General features: G+C 46.2%; 1 protein-coding gene across 2 annotated transcripts in view; it reads left to right on the forward strand.

Annotated features, from left to right (window-relative positions):
• The window catches only part of IL1RAPL2 (interleukin 1 receptor accessory protein like 2), a 1,679,520-nt gene that overhangs the window by 713,190 nt on the left and 952,134 nt on the right, over positions 1-14,196 (forward strand). The gene's annotated exons all lie outside the window — the stretch shown is intronic.

Consider the following 14,196-nt stretch of genomic DNA (forward strand, 5'->3'; position numbering starts at 1 on the left):
TTTTATTTTAGGTTTTGGAGTCCTTTTTTTTCTGATATTTGGTGTTTTGGATTTGACATGCTCTGTACTATGACATTGGGCATCGGCCTTGGCAGACGACGTTGCTGGCATTTCATCGTCTCGGCCATGACTAGTGGCAGCAGCTTCAGCACGAGGTGGAAGTGGATCTTGATCTTTCCCTAATTTTGGAACCTCAACTTTTTTGTTCTCCATATTTTATAGGCAGAACTAAAAGGCACCTCAGGTAAACAATGGAGATGGATGGATTGGATACTAGTATACAATTATGGACGGACTGCCACGGTTAGGTGGTATAAAAAAACCACGGTTAGGTGGTATATATTATAATAATAATACAATTATGGATGGACGGACTGCCTGCCGACTGCCGACACAGAGGTAGCCACAGCCGTGAACTACCGCACTGTACACTGGTTGATAAAGAGATAGTAGTATACTCGTAACAACTAGTATGACACTATGACGACGGTATAAAGAATGAAAAAAAAACCACGGTTAGGTGGTATATATTATAATAATAATACAAGTATGGATGGACGGACTGCCTGCCGACTGCCGACACAGAGGTAGCCACAGCCGTGAACTACCGCACTGTACACTGGTTGATAAAGAGATAGTAGTATACTCGTAACAACTAGTATGACACTATGACGACGGTATAAAGAATGCAAAAAAAACCACAGTTAGGTGGTATATATTATAATAATAATACAATTATGGATGGACGGACTGCCTGCCGACTGCCGACACAGAGGTAGCCACAGCCGTGAACTACCGCACTGTACACTGGTTGATAAAGAGATAGTAGTATACTCGTAACAACTAGTATGACACTATGACGGTATAAAGAATGAAAAAAAAACCACGGTTAGGTGGTATATATTATAATAATAATACAATTATGGATGGACGGACTGCCTGCCGACTGCCGACACAGAGGTAGCCACAGCCGTGAACTACCGCACTGTACACTGGTTGATAAAGAGATAGTAGTATACTCGTAACAATTAGGATGACACTATGACGGTATAAAGAATGAAAAAAAAACCACGGTTAGGTGGTAGGTATATAATAATAAATAATACAATTCTGGTCGGACGGACTGCCTGCCGTGTGCCGACACAGAGGTAGCCACAGCCGTGAACTACCGCACTGTACACTGGTTGATAAAGAGATAGTAGTATACTCGTAACAATTAGGATGACACTATGACGGTATAAAGAATGAAAAAAAAACCACGGTTAGGTGGTAGGTATATAATAATAAATAATACAATTCTGGTCGGACGGACTGCCTGCCGTGTGCCGACACAGAGGTAGCCACAGCCGTGAACTACCGCACTGTACACTGGTTGATAAAGAGATAGTAGTATACTCGTAACAATTAGGATGACACTATGACGGTATAAAGAATGAAAAAAAAACCACGGTTAGGTGGTAGGTATATAATAATAAATAATACAATTCTGGTCGGACGGACTGCCTGCCGTGTGCCGACACAGAGGTAGCCACAGCCGTGAACTACCGCACTGTACACTGGTTGATAAAGAGATAGTAGTATACTCGTAACAATTAGGATGACACTATGACGGTATAAAGAATGAAAAAAAAACCACGGTTAGGTGGTAGGTATATAATAATAAATAATACAATTCTGGTCGGACGGACTGCCTGCCGTGTGCCGACACAGAGGTAGCCACAGCCGTGAACTACCGCACTGTACTGTGTCTGCTGCTAATATAGACTGGTTGATATTTAAAGAGATATTAGTAGTATACAACAATACTATACTGGTGGTCAGGCACTGGTCACCACTCCTGCAGCAAAAGTGTGCACTGTTAATTAATATAATTGTACTCCTGGCTCCTGCTAACAACCTGCAGTGCTCCCCAGTCTCCCCCACAATTAATTATAAGCTTTTAATTTATACATTGATGACTGTGCAGCACACTGGGCTGAGCTGAGTGCACACAGACTGAGTCACACTGTGTGACTGACTGTGCTGTGTATCGTTTTTTTTTTCAGGCAGAGAACGGATATAGCAGAGAGAAGTGAACGGATATATTATATTAAATAAAAGTTAACTAGCAACTGCACTGGTCACTGACTGTGGTAAACTAACTCTGTCTGCGACTCTGCACAATCTCTCTCTATCTAATCTATCTATCTCTATTCTAATGGAGAGGACGCCAGACACGTCCTCTCCCTATCAATCTCAATGCACGAGTGAAAATGGCGGCGACGCGCGGCTCCTTATATAGAATCCGAGTCTCGCGATAGAATCCGAGCCTCGCGAGAATCCGACAGCGTCATGATGACGTTCGGGCGCGCTCGGGTTAACCGAGCAAGGCGGGAAGATCCGAGTCGCTCGGACCCGTGGAAAAAAAAGTGAAGTTCGTGCGGGTTCGGATTCAAAGAAACCGAACCCGCTCATCTCTAGCGAAAATACCTCACATATAGCCCCCAGGGCTATATTGATGTATTTTAACCCCTGCCAGAATACAGCAAAAAGCGGGAGAAAAGTCCGCCGAGAAGGGGGCGGAGCCTATCTCCTCAGCACACAGGCGCCATTTTCCCTCACAGCTCCGCTGGAAGGACGTCTCCCTGACTCTCCCCTGCAGTCCTGCACTACAGAAAAGGGTAAAACAAGAGAGGGGGGCACTAATTGGGCGCAGTATTAACATAACAGCAGCTATAAGGGGAAAAACACTTATATAAGGTTATCCCTATATATATATATAGCGCTCTGGTGTGTGCTGGCATACTCTCCCTCTGTCTCCCCAAAGGGCTAGTGGGGTCCTGTCCTCTATCAGAGCATTCCCTGTGTGTGGGCTGTGTGTCGGTACGATTGTGTCGACATGTATGAGGAGGAAAATGATGTGGAGGCGGAGCAATTGCCGGTAATGGTGATGACACCCCCTAGGGAGTCGACACCTGAGTGGATGAACTTATGGAAGGACTTACGTGATAGTGTCAGCTCTTTACAAAAGACAGTTGATGACATGAGACAGCCGGCTACTCAGCTTGTGCCTGTCCAGGCGTCTCAAAGGCCATCAGGGGCTCTAAAACGCCCGTTACCTCAGATGGCAGATACAGACGCCGACACGGATACTGACTCCAGTGTCGACGGTGAAGAGACAAATGTGACTTCCAGTAGGGCCACACGTTACATGATTGAGGCAATGAAAGATGTTTTACACATTTCTGATAGTACAAGTACCACTAAAAAGGGTATTATGTTTGGTGAGAAAAAACTACCCGTAGTTTTTCCTGCATCTGATGAATTAAATGAAGTGTGTGATGAAGCGTGGGTTTCCCCCGATAAAAAACTGATAATTCCTAAAAAGTTATTGGCATCATACCCTTTCCCGCCAGAGGATAGGGCACGTTGGGAAACACCCCCTAGGGTGGATAAAGCGCTCACACGCTTGTCAAAACAAGTGGCACTACCGTCTCCTGATAAGGCCGCCCTTAAGGAACCTGCTGACAGAAAGCAGGAGAATATCCTAAAATGTATATACACACATACTGGTGTTATACTGCGACCAGCAATCGCCTCAGCCTGGATGTGCAGTGCTGGGGTGGCTTGGTCGGATTCCCTGACTGACAATATTGATACCCTGGATAGGGATAGTATATTACTGACTATAGAGCATTTAAAAGATGCATTTTTATATAAGCGTGATGCACAGAGGGATATTTACCGACTGGCATCAAGAGTAAGTGCGCTGTCCATTTCTGCCAGAAGGGGGTTATGGACGCGGCAGTGGTCAGGTGATGCGGATTCCAAAAGGCATATGGAAGTATTACCTTATAAAGGGGAGGAGTTATTTGGGGTAGGTCTATCAGACCTGGTGGCCACGGCGACTGCTGGGAAATCCACATTTTTACCCCAGGTAGCCTCTCAACATAAGAAGACGCCGTATTATCAGGCGCAGTCCTTTCGGCCCCATAAGGGTAAGAGGGCAAAAGGCTCCTCTTTTCTGCCCCGTGGCAGAGGAAGAGGAAAAAGGCTGCAGCAGACAGCCAGTTCCCAGGAACAGAAGCCCTCTCCCGCTTCTGCCAAGTCCTCAGCATGACGCTGGGGCTTTACAAGCGGACTCGGGTACGGTAGGGGCCCGTCTCAAGAATTTCAGCGCGCAGTGGGCTCACTCACAAGTGGACCCCTGGATCCTTCAGGTGGTATCTCAGGGGTACAAATTGGAATTCGAGACGTCTCCCCCTCGCCGTTTCCTAAAGTCTGCTTTACCGACGTCTCCCTCCGACAGGGAGGCGGTATTGGAAGCCATTTACAAGCTGTATTCCCAGCGGGTGATAATCAAGGTACCCCTCCTGCAACAGGGAAAGGGGTATTATTCCACACTGTTTGTGGTACCGAAGCCGGACGGCTCGGTGAGACCTATTTTAAATCTAAAATCTTTGAACACTTACATACAGAGGTTCAAATTCAAGATGGAGTCACTCAGAGCAGTGATCGCGAACCTGGAAGAAGGGGATTATATGGTGTCTCTGGACATCAAGGATGCTTACCTCCATGTCCCAATTTACCCTTCTCATCAAGGGTACCTCAGGTTTGTGGTACAGAACTGCCACTATCAGTTTCAGACGCTGCCGTTTGGATTGTCCACGGCGCCCCGGGTCTTTACCAAAGTAATGGCCGAAATGATGATACTCCTTCGAAAGAAAGGAGTTTTGATTATCCCTTACTTGGACGATCTCCTGATAAGGGCAAGATCCAGGGAACAGTTGGTAGTCGGAGTAGCACTATCTCAAGTAGTGCTGCGGCAACACGGTTGGATTCTCAATATCCCAAAATCGCAGCTGATCCCGACGACACGTCTTCTATTCCGTGGAATGATCCTGGACACAGTCCAGAAAAAGGTGTTTCTCCCGGAAGAGAAAGCCAGGGAGTTATCCGAGCTAGTCAGAAACCTACTAAAACCAGGCCAAGTATCAGTGCATCAATGCACAAAGGTCCTGGGAAAAATGGTGGCTTCCTACGAAGCAATCCCGTTCGGCAGATTCCACGCAAGAACATTCCAGTGGGACCTGCTGGAAAAATGGTCCGGATCGCATCTTCAGATGCATCAGCGGATAACCCTGTCTCCAAGGACAAGGGTGTCTCTCCTGTGGTGGTTGCAGAGTGCTCATCTTCTCGAGGGCCGCAGATTCGGCATTCAGGACTGGGTCCTGGTGACCACAGATGCCAGCCTGCGAGGCTGGGGAGCAGTCACACAGGGAAGAAATTTCCAGGGCTTGTGGTCAAGCCTGGAGACATCACTTCACATAAATATTCTGGAGTTGAGAGCCATTTACAATGCTCTAAGCCAAGCAAGACCTCTGCTTCAAGGTCTGCCGATACTGATCCAGTCGGACAACATCACGGCAGTCGCCCACGTAAACAGACAGGGCGGCACAAGAAGCAGGAGGGCAATGGCAGAAGTTGCAAGGATTCTTCGCTGGGCGGAAAATCATGTGATAGCACTGTCAGCAGTGTTCATTCCGGGAGTGGACAACTGGGAAGCAGACTTCCTCAGCAGGCACGACCTCCACCCGGGAGAGTGGGGACTTCACCCAGAAGTCTTCCACATGATTGTAAACCGTTGGGAAAAACCAAAGGTGGACATGATGGCGTCCCGGCTCAACAAAAAACTGGACAGGTATTGCGCCAGGTCAAGGGACCCTCAGGCAATAGCTGTGGACGCTCTGGTAACACCGTGGGTGTACCAGTCAGTGTATGTGTTCCCTCCTCTGCCTCTCATACCCAAGGTACTGAGAATTATAAGACGGAGAGGAGTGAGAACTATACTCGTGGCTCTGGATTGGCCAAGAAGGACTTGGTACCCGGAACTTCAAGAGATGCTCACAGAGGACCCATGGCCTCTACCTCTAAGAAGGGACCTGCTCCAGCAAGGACCCTGTCTGTTCCAAGACTTACCGCGGCTGCGTTTGACGGCATGGCGGTTGAACGCCGGATCCTGAAAGAGAAAGGCATTCCGGAGGAAGTCATCCCTACCCTGATCAAAGCCAGGAAGGATGTAACCATAAAGCATTATCACCGCATTTGGCGGAAATACGTTGCTTGGTGCGAGGCCAGGAAGGCCCCTACGGAGGAATTTCAACTGGGTCGATTCCTACATTTCCTGCAGACAGGAGTGTCTATGGGCCTCAAATTGGGATCCATAAAGGTTCAGATTTCGGCCCTGTCGATTTTCTTCCAGAAAGAACTGGCTTCAGTGCCTGAAGTTCAGACGTTTGTCAAGGGGGTGCTGCATATACAGCCTCCTTTTGTGCCTCCAGTGGCACCTTGGGATCTCAATGTCGCTTTGGGGTTCCTAAAATCACATTGGTTTGAACCGCTTAAATCTGTGGATTTAAAATATCTCACGTGGAAAGTGGTCATGTTGTTGGCCTTGGCTTCGGCCAGGCGCGTGTCAGAATTGGCGGCTTTATCCTGTAAAAGCCCTTACCTGATTTTTCATACGGACAGGGCAGAATTGAGGACTCGTCCTCAATTTCTCCCTAAGGTGGTTTCAGCGTTTCACCTGAACCAGCCTATTGTGGTACCTGCGGCTACTAGGGACTTGGAGGACTCCAAGTTACTGGACGTAGTCAGGGCCCTGAAAATATATGTTTCCAGGACGGCTGGAGTCAGAAAATCTGACTCGCTGTTTATTCTGTATGCACCCAACAAGCTGGGTGCTCCTGCTTCTAAGCAGACTATTGCTCGTTGGATTTGTAGTACAATTCAGCTTGCACATTCTGTGGCAGGCCTGCCACAGCCAAAATCTGTAAAAGCCCATTCCACACGGAAGGTGGGCTCTTCTTGGGCGGCTGCCCGAGGGGTCTCGGCTCTACAACTTTGCCGAGCAGCTACTTGGTCAGGGGCAAATACGTTTGCTAAATTCTACAAATTTGATACCCTGGCTGAGGAGGACCTGGAGTTCTCTCATTCGGTGCTGCAGAGTCATCCGCACTCTCCCGCCCGTTTGGGAGCTTTGGTATAATCCCCATGGTCCTTACGGAGTTCCCAGCATCCACTAGGACGTCAGAGAAAATAAGAATTTACTTACCGATAATTCTATTTCTCGTAGTCCGTAGTGGATGCTGGGCGCCCATCCCAAGTGCGGATTGTCTGCAATACTTGTACATAGTTATTGTTAACTAATTCGGGTTATTGTTATTGTGAGCCATCTTTCCAGAGGCTCCTCTGTTATCATGCTGTTAACTGGGTTCATATCACAAGTTGTACGGTGTGATTGGTGTGGCTGGTATGAGTCTTACCCGGGATTCATGAATCCTTCCTTATTGTGTACGCTCGTCCGGGCACAGTATCCTAACTGAGGCTTGGAGGAGGGTCATAGGGGGAGGAGCCAGTGCACACCAGGTAGTCCTAAAGCTTTACTTTTGTGCCCAGTCTCCTGCGGAGCCGCTATTCCCCATGGTCCTTACGGAGTTCCCAGCATCCACTACGGACTACGAGAAATAGAATTATCGGTAAGTAAATTCTTATTTAATTAGAATATTCAAGATAAGAGCAGATAAATTTAATAGAACCAACTTTTATTGATATCACAAATAAAAAAAAAACAGTAGTATAGATGAGAAAATAATAATACTAATATTGAATAGCAGTTCCAGGCTGTCAGGATTAGATCAGAATTATGTTAGGAATTAACCTAGATATTAAAGATACTTCAATATTAGTATTATTATTTTCTCACCTATATATCTTACTACTGTTTGTTTTTATTTGTGATATCAATAAAAGTTGGTTTTATTAAATTTATCTGCTCTTATCTTGAATATTCTAATTAATATTATTTCTAAGAGTGCACCCACAAAAGAGTCTTCTTTTCTTCTTTTTTGCGGTTAAAGTTACAGCCTGGTGGTTCTGGTACAGATTGAGTGGTGCTTTGATGCATCTGCGGTGCAAGTAGACACATATTTAGTCAGAATAATTGTCTTTTGTCCAGGTACCCACTATTTATGGTTGTGGTATATTTTGTCAACATTCATAGGGGTATATGCAATTGCGGTCGAATTGCCGCAAATGTCGAAAAAACGGGGCATTTTCGACACAAATTTTTTTTCGACAATGCAATACAGTACTTTTCGCAAAAAAAACGGACGTTTCAGATTCGACTTTTTGAAATTCGACAGTTGTTAAATTCGACATGTCTGCAATGGTAAAAATGCGGCTTTTCGACAAAAGTATATTCAATTGAAAAATGTTGATTCGACAACAGTGCTTTTTCGACAGTCATTTCGTCAATTTCAGTCCGCCTCATTTTGCTGGCGGAATCTAATAAAAAAGTTTTAAAAACATGTTTTTTTTGTGGTTTTTTTGTTGCTAATAGCATATCTATTTATAATAGAAGGGATTATCTACTTGGTTTGTCTATTAGGAGCCACAAGTATTATTTTTATATTTTTTAAAAGAATATTTTTTTTTACTGACTAAAATAATATGGAGAGATCAGAGCATGTTTTTCAGTGGGAAGGGGTGGGAATGGGTTAAAAATCACAAAAAAAATGCGTAGGGTGCCCCCTCCTAAGCATAACCAGCCTCGGGCTCTTTGAGCCGGTCCTGGTTGTAAAAATACGGGTAAAAAATTGACAGGGGATCCCCCATATTTTTACAACCAGCACCGGGCTCTGTGTCCGGTCCTGGTGCAAAAAATATGGGGGACAAAAGACGTAGGGGTCCCCCGTATTTTCAACACCAGCACCGGGCTCCACTAGCTGGAGAGATAATGCCACAGCCGGGGACACTTTTATACCGGTCCCTGCGGCCGTGACATTAAATCCCTAACTAGTCACCCCTGGCCGGGGTACCCTGGAGGAGTGGGGACCCCTTAAATCAAGGCCCCCCCCCTCCAGCCACCCAAGGGCTGCGGATGGGGGGCTGATAGCCTTGTGTCAAATAAAAGAATATTGTTTTTTGTAGCAGAACTACAAGTCCCAGCAAGCCTCCCCCACAAGCTGGTACTTGGAGAACCCCAAGTACCAGCATGTGGGGTGGAAACGGGCCCGCTGGTACCTGTAGTTCTACTGCAAAAAAATACCCAAATAAAAACAGTACACGCACATCGTGAAAGTAAAACTTTATTACATACATGCATGCCGACACACACATACTTACCTATGTTCACACGCCGACTCTGTCCACTTCTCCAAGTAGAATCCACGGTGTACCTGAAAATAAAATTATACTCACCAAAATCCAGTGTAGATCTGTCCTCTTCATTTTTGTAATCCACGTACTTGGCAAAAAAAGAAAACGCATTTACCCGGACCACGCACTGACCGCGAGTAACCTCACCGCTGACCGCAAAGTTCCCATCATTGAAGATAATGGAGCGGCATATGCTATGCGCGTCTGACAGCTCAGACGCGCACAGCCAATCAGGAGAGTGCCACGACGTGGTGCTCCCTGATTGGCTGAAGGGACCCTTTGTGACAGGAGTCACGTGGGGTCCCAGCATTTGGGGAAAGGGGTTCCATGTGTAATCATGGGACCACTTTCAGTGCGTGGTCCGGGTAAATGCGTTTTCTTTTTTTGCCAAGTACGTGGATTATAAAGAGAAGAGGACAGATGCTACACAGGATTTTTGTGAGTATAATTTTATTTTCAGGTACCCCATGGATTCTACTTGGAGAAGTGGACCTAGCCTCGTGTCAACATAGGTAAGTATGTGTGTGTCGGTATGCATGTATGTAATAAAGTTTTACTTTCACGGTGTTTGTGTACTGTTTTTATTTGGGTATTTTTTTTGCAGTAGAACTACAGGTACCAGCGGGCCCGTTTCCCCCCGCGCATGCTGGTACTTGTGGTTCTCCAAGCACCAGCTTGCGGGGGAGGCTTGCTGGGACTTGTAGTTCTGCTACAAAAAACAATATTCTTTTATTTAACACAAGGCTATCAGCCCCCCATCCGCAGCCCTTGGATGGGGGGGACAGCCTCAGGCTTCACCCCTGGCCCTTGGGTGGCTGGAGGGGGGACCCCTTGATTTAAGGGGTCCCCACTCCTCCAGGGTACCCCGGCCAGGGTTGACTAGTTAGTGATTTAATGCCACGGCCGCAGGGACCGATATAAAAGTGTCCCCCGGCTGTGGCATTATCTCTCTGACTAGTGGAGCCCGGTGCTGGTGTTAAACATACGGGGGACCCCTACGCTTTTTGTCCCCCGTATTTTTTGCACCAGGACCGGACGCAGAGCCCGGTGCTGGTTGTAAAAATACGGGGGATCCCCTGTCAATTTCCCCCCCGTATTTTTACAACCAGGACCGGCTCAAAGAGCCCGAGGCTGGTTATGCTTAGGAGGGGGTCCCCACGCAATTTTTTTCTGGGTTTTTTTAAACATTTTTGTGCCGTCCAAAAAGTCAAATCCAGGACGCACACTATCGTCAATTGGTCCGTTTTTCGACAGCGGGACTGTCGAATCCATTTTTTATTGAATATGTCGAATTCGGGTCCCGGCGGGAGGGTATGTGACTGTCGAATTGTGTCGAATTTATACCCCATAATGTCTACATGAGAGTGATGAAATGTCTATATGATTAGAATGTTGGCTAAATGTCCCTGGTGGTTTAGTGGTGACTTACCTGGTATGTGGCTCCTGTGGTAAGTATAACTAATCCTAACTCCTAACCCTCTTGCTAGTGCCTAACCTTAACCTCCATTCCTGTAGCCTAACATCAAATCTCCCCTAGTGCAGGCCTGGCCAACCTGTCTCTCTCCAGCTGTTTTGAAACGACAAATCCCAGCATGCCCTGCCACATTTTTGCTATTAGGGAGTGCATGCTGGCATGTGTACTTTCACAACAGCTGGAGAGACACAGATTAGCTAAGACAGACCTGTCACCTCCCCGCCGTAGCTAACCCTAACCCTGGTTATGCTCTGTGCATAATATCATTATGCTCTGTGCATAATGTCAGCATTTAACATGTAAACATCTCATAGTTCAACATTTCAATAATTTCGACATCATAACTGTTGACAATCTGATGTCGACAATTTGACTGTCAACATTATAAATGTTGACATAATGACTATATCCCACTATGTTCATGCGATGTCTGTTTATCAGTATACTGTACCTTTTTCCCATCAATGCACTCTGGAGGTATAAATATGATATCTTGTATCTTATATAGTGTGGGATAAGTGCCAGACGCACAGCAATAGTTTCTCATTGCAGTCAGATATAAATAACACTGTCACTTAACCTGAGGGGTATCCAGAAAATATCCACTTCACATCACTAGCAATTAATTATTTATAAAATAATACTCCTTGGACAAGATGTATAATTTGCTTAACAGTTCTTGTAAAGTGTACACTTGACAGTTGTTCTACAACTGCTTCTCTAACACTACCAGAAGTAGATGCTCCGTTGTCTTACACATGCTATCCACATTAACATAGATCACATTATTGTTCAGTTGTTATAATTATATATGACTTTCTCATTAATTGTAAACAAGCCTGAGATCTGGCGATTAACCGTTCTGTACAGGCTTTGCACATTCTGATTCTGATACCACACCTGTACGTTCTCAGGAACAACAGGAGAGTAAATAGAAGAAATGGCAGAGGCGTCTTTTAATGTACAGTATCTGTAATATTTCCAACTATTCCTTACAGCATGTTCTTGTCACATAGAGTCAGGACACTTGAGGGCAAATAAAATTAGCCATGGGCCTTACCGCACGGCTGCAGCTCCAGGTTTAACGAGCAGAGCAGTTCAGTTACTAGCCAATTTCCATGTGCAGTAAGCCCACAGCTAACACATGTTAATTAATCCATAGCTCCCGAGTGAAGAGACCAGAGCTATGGAGTTACCATGTGAAGTAAGACCTGGATTTTGCACTTGATGCAGATTTTCCTTGCAGCCTCAGGAGCTAACAGAACCCTATGGAGTGATGTGCACCCTCTGTAGCTTACAGCGCTGGGTAGCAGCTGTAATTGAATAGCTCAGGGCAAAGTTGCAGCTGCGCAATAAGCTAACTGAATTGGATCTTGGACTTTCACATAAACATTAGGGCTTCCTGTATCACTTTCACCATGCATTATTACAGTATACTGATCGGATAATACCTACAGTAACATTCATGGGACTCACCAATATTGATTGGAAATGTTCTCTCCTCTTTAATAGATGCTATAATACTGAAACTTTTTCACATTTGTATAGTAACATTTGTAAAGCAGATGCCTGAAAAATGAAGAGGAAAATAAAACCGCAAAATAAACAGTTTAGCATTAACTTAAATTTCCTGCAGCTGGTATCTGGAAAGATCTCTACTTATTAGATGCTACAGTGTATTTGGCAAAGTGCACCCCACCAGTTAAGGGGGGTCATTCCGAGTTGATCGCTCGCTAGCAGTTTTTAGCAGTCGTGCAAACGCTAAGCCGCCGCCCTCTGGGAGTGTATTTTAGCTTGGCAGAAGTGCGAACGAAAGGATCACTGAGCGACTACACAAACACGCCCTGCGTTCGCCCAGCCACACCTGCGTTTTTCCTGGCACGCCTGCGTTTTTTCGAACACTCCTTGAAAATGGTCAGTTGACACCCAGAAACGCCCCTTTCCTGTCAATCACTCTGCAGCTGCCATTGCGACTGAAAAGCTTCACTAGACCTTGTGTAAAAATACTTCGCCCGTTGTGAAAGTACGTCACGGGTGCGCACTGCGCCGCATACGCATGCGCAGAAGTGCAATTTTTTTGCATCATCGCTGCGCAGCGAACATTTTTAGCTAGTGATCAACTCAGAATGACCCCCAATATACTGTAGGAAACTGCCCTGTTAGCATCTTCCCTATATGTAAGAACATACAGTATTGGGGTATATTAACTGGGTGTAGTATGGTATGCCGGCGGCCAGGCTCCCGGCGACCAGCATACCGGCGCCGGGAGCACGACCGCCGGCATACCGACAGCGCGGCAAGCGCAAATGAGCCCCTTGCGGGCTCGCTGCGCTCGCCACGCTGCGGGCAAGGTGTATTTATTCTCCCTCTAGGGGGGTCATGGACCCCCACGAGGGAGAAAATCTGTCAGTATGCTGGCTATTGGGATTCAGGCGCCGGTATACTGTGCGCCGGGATCCCGACAGTCGGCAACCTGAAGACCACCCTATTAACTAAATGCTGTTTTTTCAAAACCACCCATTGTTAACGAATTTGGCAACATAATTTTTTCTATTGCTGCTGCTATAAATTCTACTGGCAGAACCTCCGACTATCGGCATCTTTGAAGAGCCACTGTTTAGTAAATATACCCTAATGAATTTGTTTCAATTCCTTTTTGGGGTAAGAGAAGAGGCGCAGTGCCAATGGAGTTTGTAAATACATCTTATGATGTTCTATACTGTATGTTGTAGCCATGGCCGTCCCGAGCCTAATTTCTTTGGTACGTGAATATATATTTTGGCGCCCCTTACTGGAATATTTAGGGGCGTGGCTTCATGGGGTAAAGGGCATGGCCACAGAATAGTACCACTTTACATTCCACCACACAAAATAGAGCCACTAATACACGTTACACCCCAGTAGAGCCACTTATACACGTTACACCACAGTAGAGCCATTTATACACGTTACACCATAGTAGAGCTGCTTATACACGTTACTCCACAGTAGAGTCGTTTATACACTTTACATCCCAGTGTACAATACGTAAACATTCCAGACTCTCATTGATACTATACATGCAAGGGTGGGAAAGATTCATGTCTGCTGTCCCTGCTCACAGAGAGGGCTGCCTGGGTCCTGATGCCCCCACTTCCAGAGAGGGCTGCCTGTGTCCCGCTATCCCCACCTTGGTCCCGCTGTCCCCGCTCATGAAGAGTTTAGCCTGGGTCCCGCGGTCCCCGCTCACTGAGTATAGCGGAGTGGGTCCAGTTGTTGGGAGTCCAGGCTGCTGGGTACAGTGAGCGGGAAGACTGACTCCTCAGCGCAGGCGGGCAGTGGGGGACTCCCTGTAATGAACTGCAGCAGCGCCCTCATCAGTCCGGCGCACTATGCTGATGTGTAGCCAGCGTATGCATCGGGTCGGGCCTGGTTGTAGCCACAAGGGGTGTAGACACTCTCAAACTTGCACCAAACTTTTTTTTTCTTCAATATATGGAGCGTGTAACCTTATGATATCTTAAAAATACAAGTCGATAATAAAA

Source organism: Pseudophryne corroboree, chromosome 8, assembly GCF_028390025.1.
Source record: "Pseudophryne corroboree isolate aPseCor3 chromosome 8, aPseCor3.hap2, whole genome shotgun sequence".
Classification (NCBI taxonomy): Eukaryota; Metazoa; Chordata; class Amphibia; order Anura; family Myobatrachidae; genus Pseudophryne; species Pseudophryne corroboree.